Genomic DNA, 17,024 nt, shown 5'->3' with positions numbered 1-17,024 from the left:
ATTTATCCTTTCAGATTGTTGAGTACAATTCTATTTTCTACTAGTTCTTTTTGTCACCAACTTAAGGACAACTTAGCTGTTTGTGTCCTTTGATAACTACAAATAAAGCTGCTATATGCATTTTTGAGGAAACATGTTTTTAGTTCCTTGGCTAAGTAACTAAGGATGGGGTTTATAGATTATGTTGTAAATGTAAACTCAATTATTAAATTCTACCAAAAGCTGGGGAGATGGCTCAGTGGGTAAGAACATTTGCTTTGTAGGCATGAAGACCTAAGTTCAAATTCCAGGCATTCACCTAAAACCCAGGCATAGCCATATATTCCTTTAATCTGTGTGTTTGGAGCAAGAGAAAGTGTGCTCTCAGAAGCTCATTGGCTGATCAGTCTAGCCAACATGACAAACTCAGATTTAGGGAGTTTTGTTCCAAGAGAGTAAACAGAGAGAGATTGAAGATGACACCTGGCACCCTTCTTTGGCCTTTGCATGTGTACAACTGGGTGAGCACCTCTGTATATTCATGCTCAACACATATAACATACATACATATGTACACACACATACACACACACCACCTGAAGTACATTTGAAATTGCCTATTATTTTGCATCTTGCCCCTGGCTCTAGAGAACTGTGAATTTTGTTTGTCCAAGTCTTTGTTTGGTGGGGTAAATAATTGAATTATAGCAATTCTTAAATACAGTTACTGATATCTCTTTATACTTCATGTTTCCCTTAGAGATAGTGATGTGTTAAAGTACAAGGTTCTCTCACAAAGTCTTACCAATGTGACTGCCTATATATGAGCTGGACAAGAACAAAAGCCATAGACCTGCTAAATATGGATGGGGAAAGTCCATGAGGCTTCAACTCTACTCAAAGAACTACAAGCAATCAAGAAAGGTTGGAAGCAGAAGCGTCTTCCTCAGGAAGAGCAAAGTAATTGGTTACCCCATACCAAATGGTCATCCCTGACAACAAGCATATAAGCAACCTACATAATGCATTCATACAGTTCACAGTCTGAACAGGTCATATTAAGAAATATATGTGTATATACATGTACAAATATGCATGTAACAACAATTAATGGAAAAGAGGCGATGGACTTGAAAGTAGGGCCTGGGGGAAGAAAAGGAAAGAAAAGAAGGAAAAGATGCAATTATATTATAATTTCAAAAATAAAAGAAAGTTATAGTTTCAGAACATGGCTGAGTCCCTGCACTCTCACTTTCTGTTTGAACCACATTAAATAGCTTATTTAATTTTCCTGGGCTTCACTTTTCATAAACGGGTTAAAAATGTTCTTATAGAACTGATATAGGGGCTGGTTCCACCCTGCTAAGCTCCCCCCGCCAGCCATCCCAGCTTCCATCCAGAGGGCCATCGGAGGGGTGAGTTTGCTTTGGGCCCACGGCAGGGGCCCGACAAGGAGGAGCTCGGACTTTCCCCGACCCCATAGACTCCCAGGTCACCCTGCACTGCTGGCTCCACCCTGCTAAGCTCCCCCCGCCAGCCATCCCAGCTTCCATCCAGAGAGCCATTGGAGGGGTGAGTTTGCTTTGGGCCCGCGGCAGGGGCCCGGCGAGGAGGAGCTCGGATTTTCCCCGACCCCATAGACTCCCAGGTCACCCTGCACTGCTGGCTCCACCCTGCTAAGCTCTCCCGCCTGCCATCCCAGCTTCCATCCAGGTACAAATTCCTATATTTCTCCCTTCCCCCTGGAGCCATAAAATTTCCCCAGCTCAGCTGCCTTGCATGCTGGGCCTGCTCTGTAGGCGCATCCCAGAAAGAGGGAGTACCTGTGCTTCAATAGCCTGCCTGAGGAAAGGTAGGCATTCTATCAGTGAATTCCCTGCCCAACAAGGGAACCTGACCCGCTACCAGAAGTTCCAATAGAGAGCATTTGAACGAAGAGATGGGCAGACGCCAAGGCAAGACCTCCTCCAACAATCTGAAAAACAACATGAAAACACCAGATCCCAACGACCCTACAACAGAAGGACTTGAACACTCTAACCCAGAAGAAGTGGAAAAAAGTGCCATTATGAAAGCAATAGAGTCCCTTAAACAGGATATGAATAAATCCCTTAAAGAATTGGATGAGAAGTATAACAAAAAGTTTGAAGAAATGAGTATAGAAATGGATGAGAAATATAACAAAAAGTTTGAAGAAATAAGTAAATCCGTGAATGATACCCTGAGAAACCAAGAAAAAAGAATCAAACAAGTAAAGGAAACAGTACAAGAATTGAAAACTGAAATGGAGGCAATGAAGAAAACACAAAACGAGAACCGGCTGGATATGGAAAACCTAGGTAAATGAACGGAGACTACAGAATCAAGCATAACCAATAGAATACAAGAGATAGAAGAATGAATCTCAGATTCTGAAGATACCATAGAGAAAATAAATGCTCTGGTCAAAGAAAACGGCAAATCCAACAAATTCTCTTCACAAAACATTCAGGAAATCTGGGACACAATAAAAAAAACCAAATCTAAGAATAATAGGGATTGAAGAAGGAGAAGAACTGCAGATCAAAGGCCCAGAAAATATATTTAACAAAATTATAGAAGAAAACTTTCCCAATCTAAAGAACGATATTCCTATTAAGGTTCAAGAAGCATACAGAACACCGAATAGACTGGATCAAAAAAAAAGTCACCTTGCCATATAATAATCAAAACACAAAACATACAGATTAAAGAAAGAATATTAAGAGTTGAAAAGGAAAAAGGTCAAGTGACTTATAAAGGTAAACCTATCAGGCTTACACCGGACTTCTCTATGGAAACCATGAAAGCCAGAAGATCCTGGATAGAGGTACTGCAGAAACTAAGAGACCATGGATGCAAACCCAGACTACTATACCCAGCCAAGCTATTGTTCACTATCAACGGAGAAAACAAAATATTCCAGGATAAAAATAAATTTAAACAATTCGTAGCCACAAATCCAGCCTTACAGAAAGTAATAGAAGGAAAATTACAACCCAAGGAATCCAACATTGCCATCACTGCCTACAACAACCCAGACATCTAGCGACCCTTCACAACCACAACTCAAAAAAGAGAAACACACAAATTCTACTACACACACACACACAAAAATAATAAACGGAATCAACAACCACTGGTCATTAATATCACTTAATATTAATGGACTCAACTCACCTATAAAAAGGCACAGACTAAGAGATTGGATAAGAAAACAGGATCCAACATTCTGCTGTTTACAAGAAACACACCTCAACCACAAAGATAGACATCTACTCAGAGTAAAGGGCTGGGAAAAGATTTTCCAAGCAAACGGACCTAAGAAACAAGCTGGTGTGGCCATTCTAATATCTAACAAAATTGACTTCAAACTAAAATCAATCAGAAGAGATGGAGATGGATATTTCATACTCATAACAGGAAGAATTCATCAGGAGGAAGTCTCAATCCTGAATATCTATGCCCCTAATATAAAAGTACCCACTTATGTAAAAGAAAAAATTTAGAACACAAGGCAGTCATCAAACCACACACACTAATAGTAGGAGACTTCAACACTCCTCTCTCACCAATGGACAGGTCAATCAAACAGAAACTCAACAGAGAAATAAGAGAATTACTAGAGGTAATGAATCAAATGGACTTAACAGATATCTATAGAACATTCTACCCAAAAAGGAAAGAATATACCTTCTTCTCTGCAGCTCATGGAACCTTCTTGAAAATTGACCACATACTCGGTAACAAAGCAAACTTACACGGATACAAAAAAATATTAGTAATCACCTGTGTCTTGTTGGATCACCGCGGAATAAAGTTAGAATTCAATAACAATTCGAACACCAGAAAGCCTACAAACGCGTGAAGTTGAACAGTCAACTACTGAATCATCCCTGGGTCAAGGAAGAAATAAAGAAAGAAATTAAAGTCTTCCTTGAATTTAATGAAAATAAAGACACAACATACTCAAACTTATGGGACACAATGAAAGCAGTGCTAAGAGGAAAGTACATAGCACTAAGTGCCCAATTAAAGAAAACGGAGAAAGCACATATTGGAGACTTAACAGCACACCTAAAAGCTCTGGAAAAAAAGAAGCAGACTCTCCCAGGAGGAGTAGAAGATTGGAAATAATCAAACTGAGGGCTGAAATCAACAAAATAGAAACACAGAAAACAATCCAAAAAATCAACGAAACAAAAAGTTGGTTTTTGGAGAAAATCAACAAGATTGACAAACCCCTAGCCAAACTAATCAAACGGCAGAGAGAACACTCAAATTAATAAGATCAGAAATGAAAAGGGGGACATAACCACAGACACAGTGGAAATTCAGAGAATCATTAGATCTTACTACGAGAGTTTATATGCCACAAAGTTGGAAAATGTACAAGAAATGGATTGGTTTTTAGATAAATACCATTTACCAACGTTTAATGAAGACCAGGTGAACAATCTAAATAGACCTCTTAGTCGTGAAGAATTAGAAACTGTTATCAAAAACCTCCCGACTAAAAAAAGCCCAGGACGAGATGGTTTCAATGCAGAATTCTACCAGAAGTTCCAGGAAGAGCTAATACCTATACTCCTTAATGTATTTCACAATATAGAAACAGAAGAATCATTGCCAAACTCTTTTTATGAAGCTACAGTTACCCTGATACCAAAACCACACAAAGACACAACCAAGAAAGAGAATTACAGACCAGTCTCACTCATGAACATTGACGCTATAATACTCAATAAAATACTGGCAAACCGAATCCAAGAATACATTAGAAAAATTATCCATTATGATCAAGTGGGCTTCATCCCAGAGATGCAGGGCTGGTTCATCATACACAAATCTATCAACGTAATCCATCATATAAGTAAACTGAAAGAAAAAACCACATGATCATTTCATTGAATGCTGAAAAAGAATTTGACAAAATTCAACACCCCTTTATGATAAAGGTGTTGAAGAGATTGGGGATACGAGGATCATACCTAAATATAATAAAAGCAATATATAGTAAGCCGACAGCTAACATCAAATTGAACGGAGAGAAACTCAAAGCCTTTCCACTAAAATCAGGAACATGACAAGGCTGTCCACTCTCTCCATACCTCTTCAATATAGTGCTTGAAGTTCTAGCAATAGCAATAAGACAACATAAGGGGATCAAGGGGATTCGAATTGGAAAGAATGAAGTTAAACTTTCCTTATTTGCTGACGATATGATAGTGTACATAAGCGACCCCAAAAACTCTACCAAAGAACTCCTACAATTGATAAACACTTTTAGTAATGTGGCAGGATACAAGATTAACTCCAAAAAATCGGTAGCCCTCCTATACACAAAGGATAAAGAAGCAGAGAGGGAAATCAGAGAAACATTACCTTTCATGATAGCCACAAATAGCATAAAATAACTTGGGGTTACTCTAACCAAGGAAGTAAAAGACCTATTTGACAGGAACTTTAAGTCCTTGAAGAAAGAAATTGAGGAGGATACCAGAAAATGGAAAGACCTCTCCTGCTCTTGGATTGCGAGAATCAACATATTAAAAATGGCAATTCTACCAAAAGCAATCTATACATTCAACGCAATTCCCATCAAAATTCCATCAAACTTCTTCACAGACCTTGAGAGAACAATAATCAAGTTTATATGGCAAAACAAAAAACCCAGGATAGTGAAAACAATCTTATACAATAAAGGAACTTCAGAAGGCATTACCATCCCTGACTTCAAACTCTATTACAGAGCAACAGTATTGAAAACAACTTGGTATTGGCATAACAACAGAGAAGTCGACCTATGGAATCGAATAGAAGACCCGGGTATTAACCCACAAACGTATGAACACCTGATATTTGACAAGGGAGCTAAAGGTATACAATGGAAGAAGGAAAGCATCTTTAACAAATGGTGCTGGCATAAATGAATGTCAACCTGTAGAAGAATGAAAATATATCCATATCTATCACCATGCACAAAACTCAGGTCCAAATGGATTAAAGACATTAACATTAATCCAACCACTTTGAACCTGATAGAAGAGAAAGTGGGAAGTAGTCTACAAGATATAGGCACAGGAGACCACTTCCTAAGCATAACCCCAGGAGCGCAGATAATAAGAGAAGCAATGAATAAATGGGACCTACTGAAACTGAGAAGCTTCTGTAAAGCAAAGGACACTGTCAGTAAGACCAAAAGGCTACCTTCCGACTGGGAGAAGATCTTCACAAACCCCTCATCAGACAAAGGTCTGATCTCCAAAATATACAAAGAACTCAAGAAACTAGACACTAAAACTCTAATTAACCCAATTAAAAAATGGAGTGCTGAACTGAACAGAGAATTCACAACAGATGAACTCCGAATGGCCAAAAGGCACTTAAGGTCATGCTCAACCTCCTTATCGATCAGGGAAATGCAAATCAAAACAACTTTGAGATATCATCTTACACCTGTCAGAATAGCCAAAGTCAAAAACACCAATTATAGCCTATGCTGGAGAGGATGTGGAATGAGGGGAACACTCATTCATTGTTGGTGGGAATGCAAACTTGTGCAGCCACTGTGGAAATCAGTGTGGCGGTTTCTCAGGAAACTGGGAGTCAACCTCCCTCAGGACCCAGCAATTACACTCTTGGGAATATACCCAAGAGATGCCCTATCATACTACAAGAGTATTTGTTCAACTATGTTCATAGCTGCACTATTTGTAGTGGCCAGAACCTGGAAACAACCTAGGTGCCCTCAATAGAAGAATGGTTAAAAAAGGTGTGGAACATATATACATTAGAGTTTTACTCAGCGGTAAAGAACAATGACTTCTTGAATTTTGCATGCAAATGGATGGACACAGAAAACGCTTTGCTGAGTGAGGTAAGCCAGACCCAAAAAGAAGAATATGGTATGTATTCACTCATATGTGGATTCTAACCATAATTAAAGGTCTTTGAGCCTATTATTCGTGATCCTAGAGAAGCTAAATAAGAAGGTGAACCTGATGAAAATCATGTAGCTATCTGCCTGGAGATTGGAAATAGACAAGAGTCCCAGAACCTTCATCTGGCGATGGATGGAGATAGAGACAGAGACCCACATCGGAACACTGGACTTAACTACCTAGGTCCAAAGGAGAAGCAGAAGGAAAGAGAACGTGAGCAAAGAAGGTAAGATCAGAGAGAACCTTCATCCGACGATGGATGGTGATACAGACGGAGACCCACATTGGAGCACTGGACTGAGCCCCCCAAAGTCCAAATGAGGAGCAGACGTACGAAGAAAATGAAAAAGGAAATAAGGACTGCGAGGGATGCGATCACCCACTGATACAATGATCTCATTGAGATCTAATGAGAGTTTACCAAGGCCAGTTGGACTGGGACTGAACGAGGACGCAATCCAACCAGATTCTCTGTGGCCGGATTCTCCGAATGTGGCTGGCCCGGAGTCTTTCTGAAAAGCCATTGACAATGGCACTGGGACTTGTTTCCTCTGCATATACTGGATTTTGCGGATCCAGTCTGTCTGGACACTCACCTTCCTGGACCTGGAGGGAGGGGGGAGGAACTTGAACTTCCCACAGGGCAGGAAACCCTGACTGCTCTTAGGGATGGAGAGGGAGGAGGAGAGGGAGTGGGGGGAGTGGGTGGGTGGTGGGAGGAGGGGCGGAAATGGAAACTTTTATAATTTAATAAAATTACTTAAAAAAAAAAAGAACTGATATAGGGCGAGCAACATATCTCAGCCAGTAAAATCACCTGCCACCAAGTCTGCAAAACTGAGTTTGATTCTCAGGACCCACAAAGCAGAACTAAAGAAGGGGAGAACCAGCTCCTGCATGGTGTGCCTTAATCTCCATTTACATGTCCTACTGCAAGAGTACAGCCTCTAATAAATGATAAGTATAAATAACTGATAAACACTTAATGATAAGAATGTCCTTTAATGTATTTTGGCATATGTAGTGGTTTGAATGTATTTGGCCCCCATAAGCTTATAGGGAGTGGCACTAATAAGAGGTGTGGCTTTGTTACAGTAGATGTGGCTTTGGGGGAGTAGGTATGGCTTTGTTGGAGGAAATGCGTCACTGTGGGGGCTGGTTTTGAGGTCTCCTATGCTTGAGCTACATCCAGTATCACAGTCTACTTCTTGTCACCTTAGGAATAAGATGTAGAACTCTCAACTCCTTCTCCAGCACCATGTCTGCCTACATGATGTCATGTCCCACCATAATGATAATGGTCTGAACCTCTGAACCATAAGCTGTCATCTTAATTAAATGCTTTCCTTATAAGAGTTGCCTTGGTCATGTTATCTCTTCACAGCAGTACTAAGACAGCATATAATTAGATAGTTATTAAATATAAGTTCCTTTGTCTCTTTTCAATGAATAGTTAGCCTCAAAATTCCATGCCTCACAAAAAAACCTTTAGGTATTATAGCTCATGTCTAGGTATAGGCCCACCATGTGGCCAGTTAGTGATAGTCTAGTAACTTTCCCCTCATACTTGCTAACAGCACAGGCAATTCTCAGATTCCCAAGTCTACAATCATGACAAGGCAGCAGACAAGAGTGGTGGGTTTTTGGTCCATCTGGAACATTCTCTGTTCTCTGATCTTGTCTTGCTGGACAATGAAAGGCTCTGAGTCTGAAGTATGAGCTTGATATACAGTTCTTCCTGGAAGGAAAATCCACACACAGCAATCAGAGGATAATTTAGGCTGAAATGGTTCCTTTCAATTTAGGCATCTAATTAGGGGTTTTAAAGCTTAATTAAAAAGTTAAATCATTTGTCTTTATTTCTGAAACAATGCCCTTCTAGATGGTTCAATTATGTAAAGTAAAACATAATAAGATATGTATTCCCTTGACTGAAGTTATTGCATCATTCACACATAACAGCACAGCTCCATAAAATGTATTTGAGAAGATGGAAGAAAATTGAAATATAGAGCTATTAAATTAAAGATGCTTTTGAAAGTAACTTCTGACCTACAAAGTTGTTTTTCCTTCCTGTTTCATGATCCTTGCAACATACGAACATTTCCTCCAGAAATGTAAATGAGAAGACAGGTTTGGAGTATATTACCTGCAATCCCATTAAATAAGTTGCAAGTACACAAAAAAGCTATATTGAATTTTCTCATTAATATTCAGTTATTTATCATGAGAAAACAAGAAACGTGATTTGCTTTGGAGTGTTGGGGTGCACAGACATCCTTTATTATTATTATTATTATTATTATTATTATTATTATTATTATGTCTATTTTATGTATATCTATGTGAGTATAGGGGCACATCTATGTACCTGGGTACCCACAGAGGTCAGAAGATGGCATTAGATTCCTTGAATCTAAAACTAAATGTGGTTATGAAAAGTCTGATATTAGTACTGGAACACCAACTCTGGTCCTTATAGTAATGCTAAAAGCATTATTAACCACTGAGCCATCTCTCTAGGCCCCAAAAATACACTTTCTAATTTGTTAGATAGTGTGTGTTATATTTAGGACATTTATTTATTCTGGAGAATGAAGGGTTTCATGCTTTGTCCACAAGAATTCTACTACTGAGTTTTGTTCTTAACACTTAAGAATTCAATCTTAAATGCCCCTTAGAAACTCATGTCATGAAAGTTCAATCATAGACTGCTGGCAATGTCAAGAGAAGTGAGACTTTATTCGGTCATGAGGAGTAGTTGGAGGAAGCAATGAAAGTCTGAAAACTTGAAACCTGGAATGCCAATGGAAGAAGATCAACTATCTGAGGCAGATTCTAGTATTATGTTGACAGTGAATGTGTCTTCACCTGTTCATTCTGTTTGGCCTTGAGTGGATAGGATAATGCCCAGTGCTGTTGGGAAGGGTCACCTGAAGTGATCTTCTATGGAACACTTCCACAGATCCGCCACAGCCAGAAATAGTTGAGTCATCTTGTGGTCTAGTCATGTTGTCATAGAAAATTAGCCATCACAGCCTCCTTTTACCTTGTCTCTGGTTCTCTTTATTTCTGAAAGATTCTAGGTTCATCCATTGCTTTCTTTTAGGGATTTGGTGTATTTTTCTCAGGTAAAAAAATGCCTTGATTTTTGTGGTGTCTTTTGCCTCAAGAACATTATTAGCTGACTGAGAAGTTCTATCCAGAGAGGTGAGTGGGTGCTTGCCTGGGCTCTCTGTCCCAGAAGAGAGCACAGCCCCTTCCCCCTCAGCTTCTGCGGCAGGGTCTTCGGTGCTCCACGGGACCCCTCCCTGCCCCCACTGCTGCTGCCTTTTTGTCTCCTGGGTCCTGGAAACACCAGCTAGCCCTGCTGCAGTGCTGAGAAGTCCTACCCAGAGAGGTGAGTGGGTGTTCGCCTGTGCTCTCTGTCCCAAAAGAGAGCACAGCCCCTCCCTGCTCAGTTTCTGCGGCAGGGTCTTCGGTGTTCCACGGGACCCGTCCCTGCTCCCACTGCTGCTGCCCTTTTGTCTTCTGGGTCCTGGAAATACCAGCTATCCCTGCTGCAGTGCTGAGGAGTTCTACCCAGAGAGTGCAGAGGAGTTCTATCCAGAGAGTGCTGAGGAGTTTCATCCAGAGAGGAGGAGATGGGCAGGCGCCAATGCAAGAATCCCTCCAACAACCTGAAAGGCAACATGACATCTCCAGAATCCAGGGATCACGAAACTAGAAGAATTGAACACCCTACTCCAGAAGAAATAGAAGAAATCGACTCTAAGCGGATCTTTATGAAAATAATAGAAGAACTTAAACAGGAGGTGAAAATCAGCTGTAAAGAGATGGAAGAGAAGTATAACAAAAAGATTGAGGAAATGAGTAAAGAAATGAAAGAGAAATATACCAAAAGGTTTGAAGAAATGAGTAAATCAGTAAATGAAATTCTGGGAAACCAAGAAAAAACAATCAAACAGGTAACGGAAACAGTTCAAGATTTGGAGTCAATGAAGAAATCACAAGCTGAGGGCCGGCTGGCTATGGAAAATCTAGGTAAACAAACAGAGACTTCAGAAACAAGCATAACCAACAGAATACAAGAGATAGAAGAAAGAATCTCAGACTCTGAGGACACCATAGAGAAATTAAACGCTCTGACCAAAGAAAACAGCAAATCCAACAAATTCTTATCACAAAACATTCAGGAAATCTGGGACACAATAAAAAAACCAAATCTAAGAATAATAGGGGTAGAAGAAGGAGAAGAATTGCAGATCAAACGTCCAGAAAATATATTTAACAAAATTATAGAAGAAAACTTCCCCAACCTAAAGAACAATATCCCTATGAAGGTTCAAGAAGCATACAGAACACCGAATAGGCTGGATCAAAAAAAAAAATCCCCTCGCCATATAATAATCAAAACACAAAACATTCAGATTAAAGAGAGAATATTAAGAGCTGCAAAGGAAAAAGATCAAGTAACTTATAAAGGTAAACCTATCAAACTTACACCAGACTTCTCTATGCCACAAAGTTGGAACATGTAAAAGAAATAGACATTTTTTTTAGATAAGTACCATATGCCAAAGTTGAACCAAGAACAGGTGAACAATCTAAATAGACCTGTTAGTCGTGAAGAATTAGAAGCTGTTATCAAAAATCTCCCTACCAAAAAAAGCCCAGGACCAGATGGTTTCAATACAGAATTCTACCAGAACTTCCAGGAAGAGATAATACCTATACTCCTTAATGTATTCCACAATATAGAAACAGAAGAATCATTGCCAAACTCCTTTTATTAAGCTACAGTTACCCTAATACCAAAACCACACAAAGACACAACCAAGAAAGAGAATTACAGGCCGATCTCACTCATGAACATCGACGCGAAAATTCTCAATAATATACTGGCAACCCGAATCCAAGAACACATTAGAAAAATTATCCATTATGACCAAGTAGGTTTCATCCCAGAAATGCAGGGCTGGTTCAACATACACAAATCTATCAATGTAATCCATCATATAAATAAACTGAAACAAAAAAACCACATGATCATTTCATTGGATGCTGAAAAAGCATTTGACAAAATTCAACACCCATTTATGATAAAGGTGTTGGAGAGACTGGGGATACAAGGATCATACCTAAATATAATAAAAGCAATATACAGCAAGCTGACAACTAACATCAAATTGAATGGAGAGAAACTCAAAGCCTTTCCACTAAAATCAGGAACACGACAAGGCTGTCCACTCTCTCCATACCTCTTCAATATAGTGCTTGAAGTTCTAGCAATAGCAATAAGACAACATAGGGAGATCAAGGGGATTCGAATTGGAAAGAATGAAGTTAAACTTTAGTTATTTGCAGATGATATGATAGCATACATAAGCGACCCCAAAATCTCTACCAAAGAACTCCTACAGCTGATAAACACCTTTAGTAATGTGGCAGGATACAAGATAAACTCCAAAAAAATCAGTTGCCCTCCTATACACAAAGGATAAAGAAGCAGAGAGAGAAATCAGAGAAACATCACCTTTCACGATAGCCACAAATAGCATAAAATATCTTGGGGTTACTCTAACCAAGGAAGTGAAAAACCTATTTGACAGGAACTTTATGTCTTTGAAGAAAGAAATTGAGGAGGATACCAGAAAATGGAAAGACCTCTCCTGCTCTTGGATTGCGAGAATCAACATAGTAAAAATGGCAGTTCTACCAATAGCAATCTATAGATTCAATGCAATCACCATCAAAATCCCATCAAACTTCTTCACAGACCTTGAGAGAACAATAATCAAGTTTATATGGAAAAACAAAAAACCCAGGATAGCCAAAACAATCTCATACAATAAAGGAACTTCTGAAGGCATTACCATCCCTGACTTCAAACTCTATTACAGAGCTACAGTATTGAAAACAGCTTGGTATTGGCATAACAACAGAGAAGTCGACCTATGGAATCGAATAGAAGACCCGGATATTAACCCACAAACCTATGAACACCTAATTGTCGACAAGGGAGCTAAAGGTATACAATGGAAGAAGGAAAGCATCTTTAACAAATGGTGCTGGCATAACTGGATATCAACCTGTAGAAGAATGAAAATATATTCATATCTATCACCATCACAAAACTCAGGTCCAAATGGATTAAAGACATCAACATTAATCCAACCACTTTGAACCTGATAGAAGAGAAAGTGGGAAGTAGTCTACAAGATATAGGCACAGGAGACCACTTCCTAAGTAGAACCCCAGTAGCACAGACAATAAGAGAAACAATGAATAAATGGGACCTGCTGAAACTGAGAAGCTTCTGTAAAGCAAAGGACACTGTCAGTAAGACCAAAAGGCTGCCTTCCGACTGGGAGAAGATCTTCACAAACCCCTCATCAGACAAAGGTCTGATCTCCAAAATATACAAAGAACTCAAGAAACTAGACACTAAAACTCTAATTAACCCAATTAAAAAATGGGGTACTGAACTGGACAGAGAATTCACAACAGATGAACTTCGTATGACCAAATGACACTTAAGGTCATGCTCAACCTCCTTATCGATCAGGGAAATGCAAATCAAAACAACTTTGAGATACCATCTTACACCTGTCAAAATAGCTAAAGTCAAAAACACCAATGATAGCCTATGCTGGAGAGGATGTGGAATGAGGAGAACACTCATCCATTGTTGGTGGGAATGCAAACTTGTGCAGCCACTGTGGAAATCAGTGTGGCTGTTTCTCAGGAAACTGGGAGTCAACCTCCCTCAGGACCCAGCAATTACACTCTTGGGAATATACCCAAGAGGTGCCCTATCATACTACAAGAGTATTTGTTCAACTATGTTCATAGCAGCACTATTTGTAATAGCCAGAACATGGAAACAACCTAGGTGCCCCTCAATAGAAGAATGGTTAAAAAAGGTGTGGAACATATACACATTAGAGTTTTACTCAGCGGTAAAGAACAATGACATCTTGAATTTTGCATGCAAATGGATGGAAATAGAAAACGCTTTACTGAATGAGGTAAGCCAGACCCAAAAAGAGGAATATCGTATGTACTCACTCATAAGTGGATTCTGGCAATAGTTAAAGGTCTTTGAGTCTATAATTTGTGATCGTAGAGAAGCTAAATAAGAAGGTGAACCTGAAGAAAATCATATAGTTATCCTCCTGGATAGTGGAACTAGGCAAGATTGCCAGGCAAACTCCGGTGCATGGGGGGTGGGGGGGTGGAAGAAAGGAAAGATGGTCAGGGAGAGGGGAGAGGGGGAGGATTGCGGACGGCTTGGGGGAATGGGAGGGGGGAAGGAAGATGGATGGTTGAGGGAGCAGGGAGGTTTATATATCAGCTAAGGGAGCCATTTTAGGGTTTGCAAGAGACTTGATTCTGGAGGGGTTCCCAGTAAAAATTAAATACAAAAATAAAAAAATTTAAAAAAATTAAAAAAAAAATAAAAACAAGAAAAGAAAACGCTTTACTGAGTGAGGTAAGCCAGACCCAAAAAGAGGAATATGGTATGTATTCACTCATAAATGGATTCTAGCCATAATTAAAGGTCTCTGAGCCTATTATTCGTGATCCTAGAGAAGCTGGATAGGAGGGTGAACCTTAAGAAAATTCAGGTAGTTTTCCTCCTGGAGATTGGAAATAGACAAGAGTCCCAGGTAACCTCGGGTGCATGGGGGGGATAGGAGGGTTGTTGGAAGGGGAGAGGGTTAGAGAGAAGGGAGCAGGGGAGGAATGGAGAATGCTCGGGGGGACTGGGAGGGGGGGAGGGAGGAAGGATAGATAAGGGATCAGGGAAGAATATATCTCAACTAAGGGAGTCAGTTTAGGGTTTACTAGAGACTTGATTATAAATGGGATCCCAGGTTCAAGGAGAGATCCCCAGATTGTTCTCTGGACAGAGGAGAGGGTGCCTGAACTGGCCTTGACCCATAACCATACTGATGAATATTTTGCTTATCACCATAGATCCTTCATCTGGCGATGGATGGAGATGGAGACGGAGACCCACAGTGGAACACTGGACTTAACTCCCTAGGTCCAAACGAGAAGCAGAAGGAAAGAGAACGTGAGCAAGGAAGGCAAGATCAGAGGGATCCTTCATCCGACGAGGGATGGCGATACAGACGGAGACCCACATTGGAGCACCGGACGGGAGTCCCCCAAGGTCCAAATGAGGAGCAGAAGGAGGAAGAACATGAAAAATGAAATCAGGACCGCGAGGGGTTCGATCATCCACTGATACAAGAGGACTGATCTAATGAGAGTTCACCAAGGCCAGTTGACTGGGATTGAGCGAGCACAGGATCCAACCAGATTCTCTGAATGAGGCCGGATTCTCTGAATGTGGCTGGCCTGGAGTCTTTCTGAAAAGCCATTGACAATGACACTGGGACTTGTTTCCTCTGCATATACTGGATTTCTGGGATCCAGTCTGTTTGGATGCTCACCTTCCTGGACCTGGAGGGAGAGGGGAGGAGCTTGAACTACCCACAGGATTGGAGACCCTGATTGCTCTTGGGGATGGAGAGGGAGGAGGGGAGGGAGTGGGGGAGTGGGTGGGGGTTGGAAGGAGGGGCAGAAATTGAGACTTTTGTATTTTAATAAACTTTGAGAAAAATAAATAAATAAATAAATAAAAGAACATTATTAGCTGTGTAAAGAAAATACACATGGTAGTAAGTTCTCCAATTGTAAAACTTTTACCGTTGTATGAAACTGGGGTGGACTGTGTACCTAAATGCTCTTCATTCTGTTGAGTTGGTTTTATAATAATAAATGATAATATCACTTTAGACCTGTGCAAGACTGCTAGCAGGTAATGGCTTACATAGAGAAGGGCCAATCAGGAAGAAGGGCAGCAAGTCAAGATGCCTTAGCTTCTACATGTTTGGCACGATACTTGCTCCTAGGTTATACACCTTCATTTCATGTTAATTGACCTAGATCAGTGGCTCTTTCTTACTACTGTCAGAACATTATGATCACTTGGGGAAGACTTTACAAAAAAAATTACAAAAATATGTGGATTCTCTCCAAGCCAAGTTTCAAGTGCAGAGCTCATACCCTAATATTTTTAAATGTTCTCATGGTGAGTCTCATGTGCAACCTCAGTTGAAAGCTACTGGTCTATATATTCCCAGAGACATGGAATCTATGATTCCTGCTGAGAGCAAGGCAAGAGTGTGGGGATAAGGTGAAGTTTATATAGATTATAAACATTATAGATGAAGGTGAGATAGATTGACTAGAAAAAAAAATCAATGAACACTAAGAAACTCTTTAGAATATATTGCGGAGCTGAGGATATGTTTCAGTGGATAAGAACACTTGTGCATGAATGAGGACCCAATGATTCTCATCTCCCATACAAAGAACCAGATGTTCCTACATATAACTATGACTGTAGTGCTGGGGGTAGGAGGCAGCGACAGGAACTGCTGGGGCTTGCTGATCACCAACCCAGCCAAAGAGCCACTCTGGATCCAAGTTCAGTGAAAGCCGCTGTTTAGTTTAAGACAGAGAATGATAAAGTAAAGGTACTCAATGATCTCTTCTGGATTACACTCTTTCATGTACCCATATACTCATATACACACAGATGCATGGAACACAGACACATACACACTAATCTGGAGTCCATGGGGTTCAAATGCAGAGGATCAAATCAACCAGAGTGGGAAGTTATGTTCTTTAGCAATGCTTGGTAGATCAGGAGTCAGAGAAGAAACAATAGGGTTATTCAGAAAGAGGCATTGTTCAGGCAGAGGTGTGTCAGTGTTGATCTTTCTCAGATCATGCGGATCATCAGAGCAAACCAGAAAGCTCATGAAAAGGACAACTTCCAGTCCTACATATCTTGTCGGACTGTTTCAGTAGACCTGGATTAGTTGTCTCTACTTTTAAGAAAAGTATGGAGTGCTCATTCTTTAAGGGCAGCAAGCAGTCCAGTCTTGAGTGTGAGAATTGTAGAAATCAAGGATGGGCAGAGGGTCAGGGAATAAGGCAGACTCTGTGATTACACTCAGCACATGGCTGCAATGTGAGGTCTGGAGATTAGGTGAGGAC

The sequence above is a fragment of the Myodes glareolus genome, chromosome 4 (genome assembly GCF_982192425.1).
Source record: "Myodes glareolus chromosome 4, mMyoGla1.1, whole genome shotgun sequence".
In the NCBI taxonomy this organism is placed as follows: Eukaryota; Metazoa; Chordata; class Mammalia; order Rodentia; family Cricetidae; genus Myodes; species Myodes glareolus.
Note: the sequence above shows the minus strand (reverse complement) of the source record.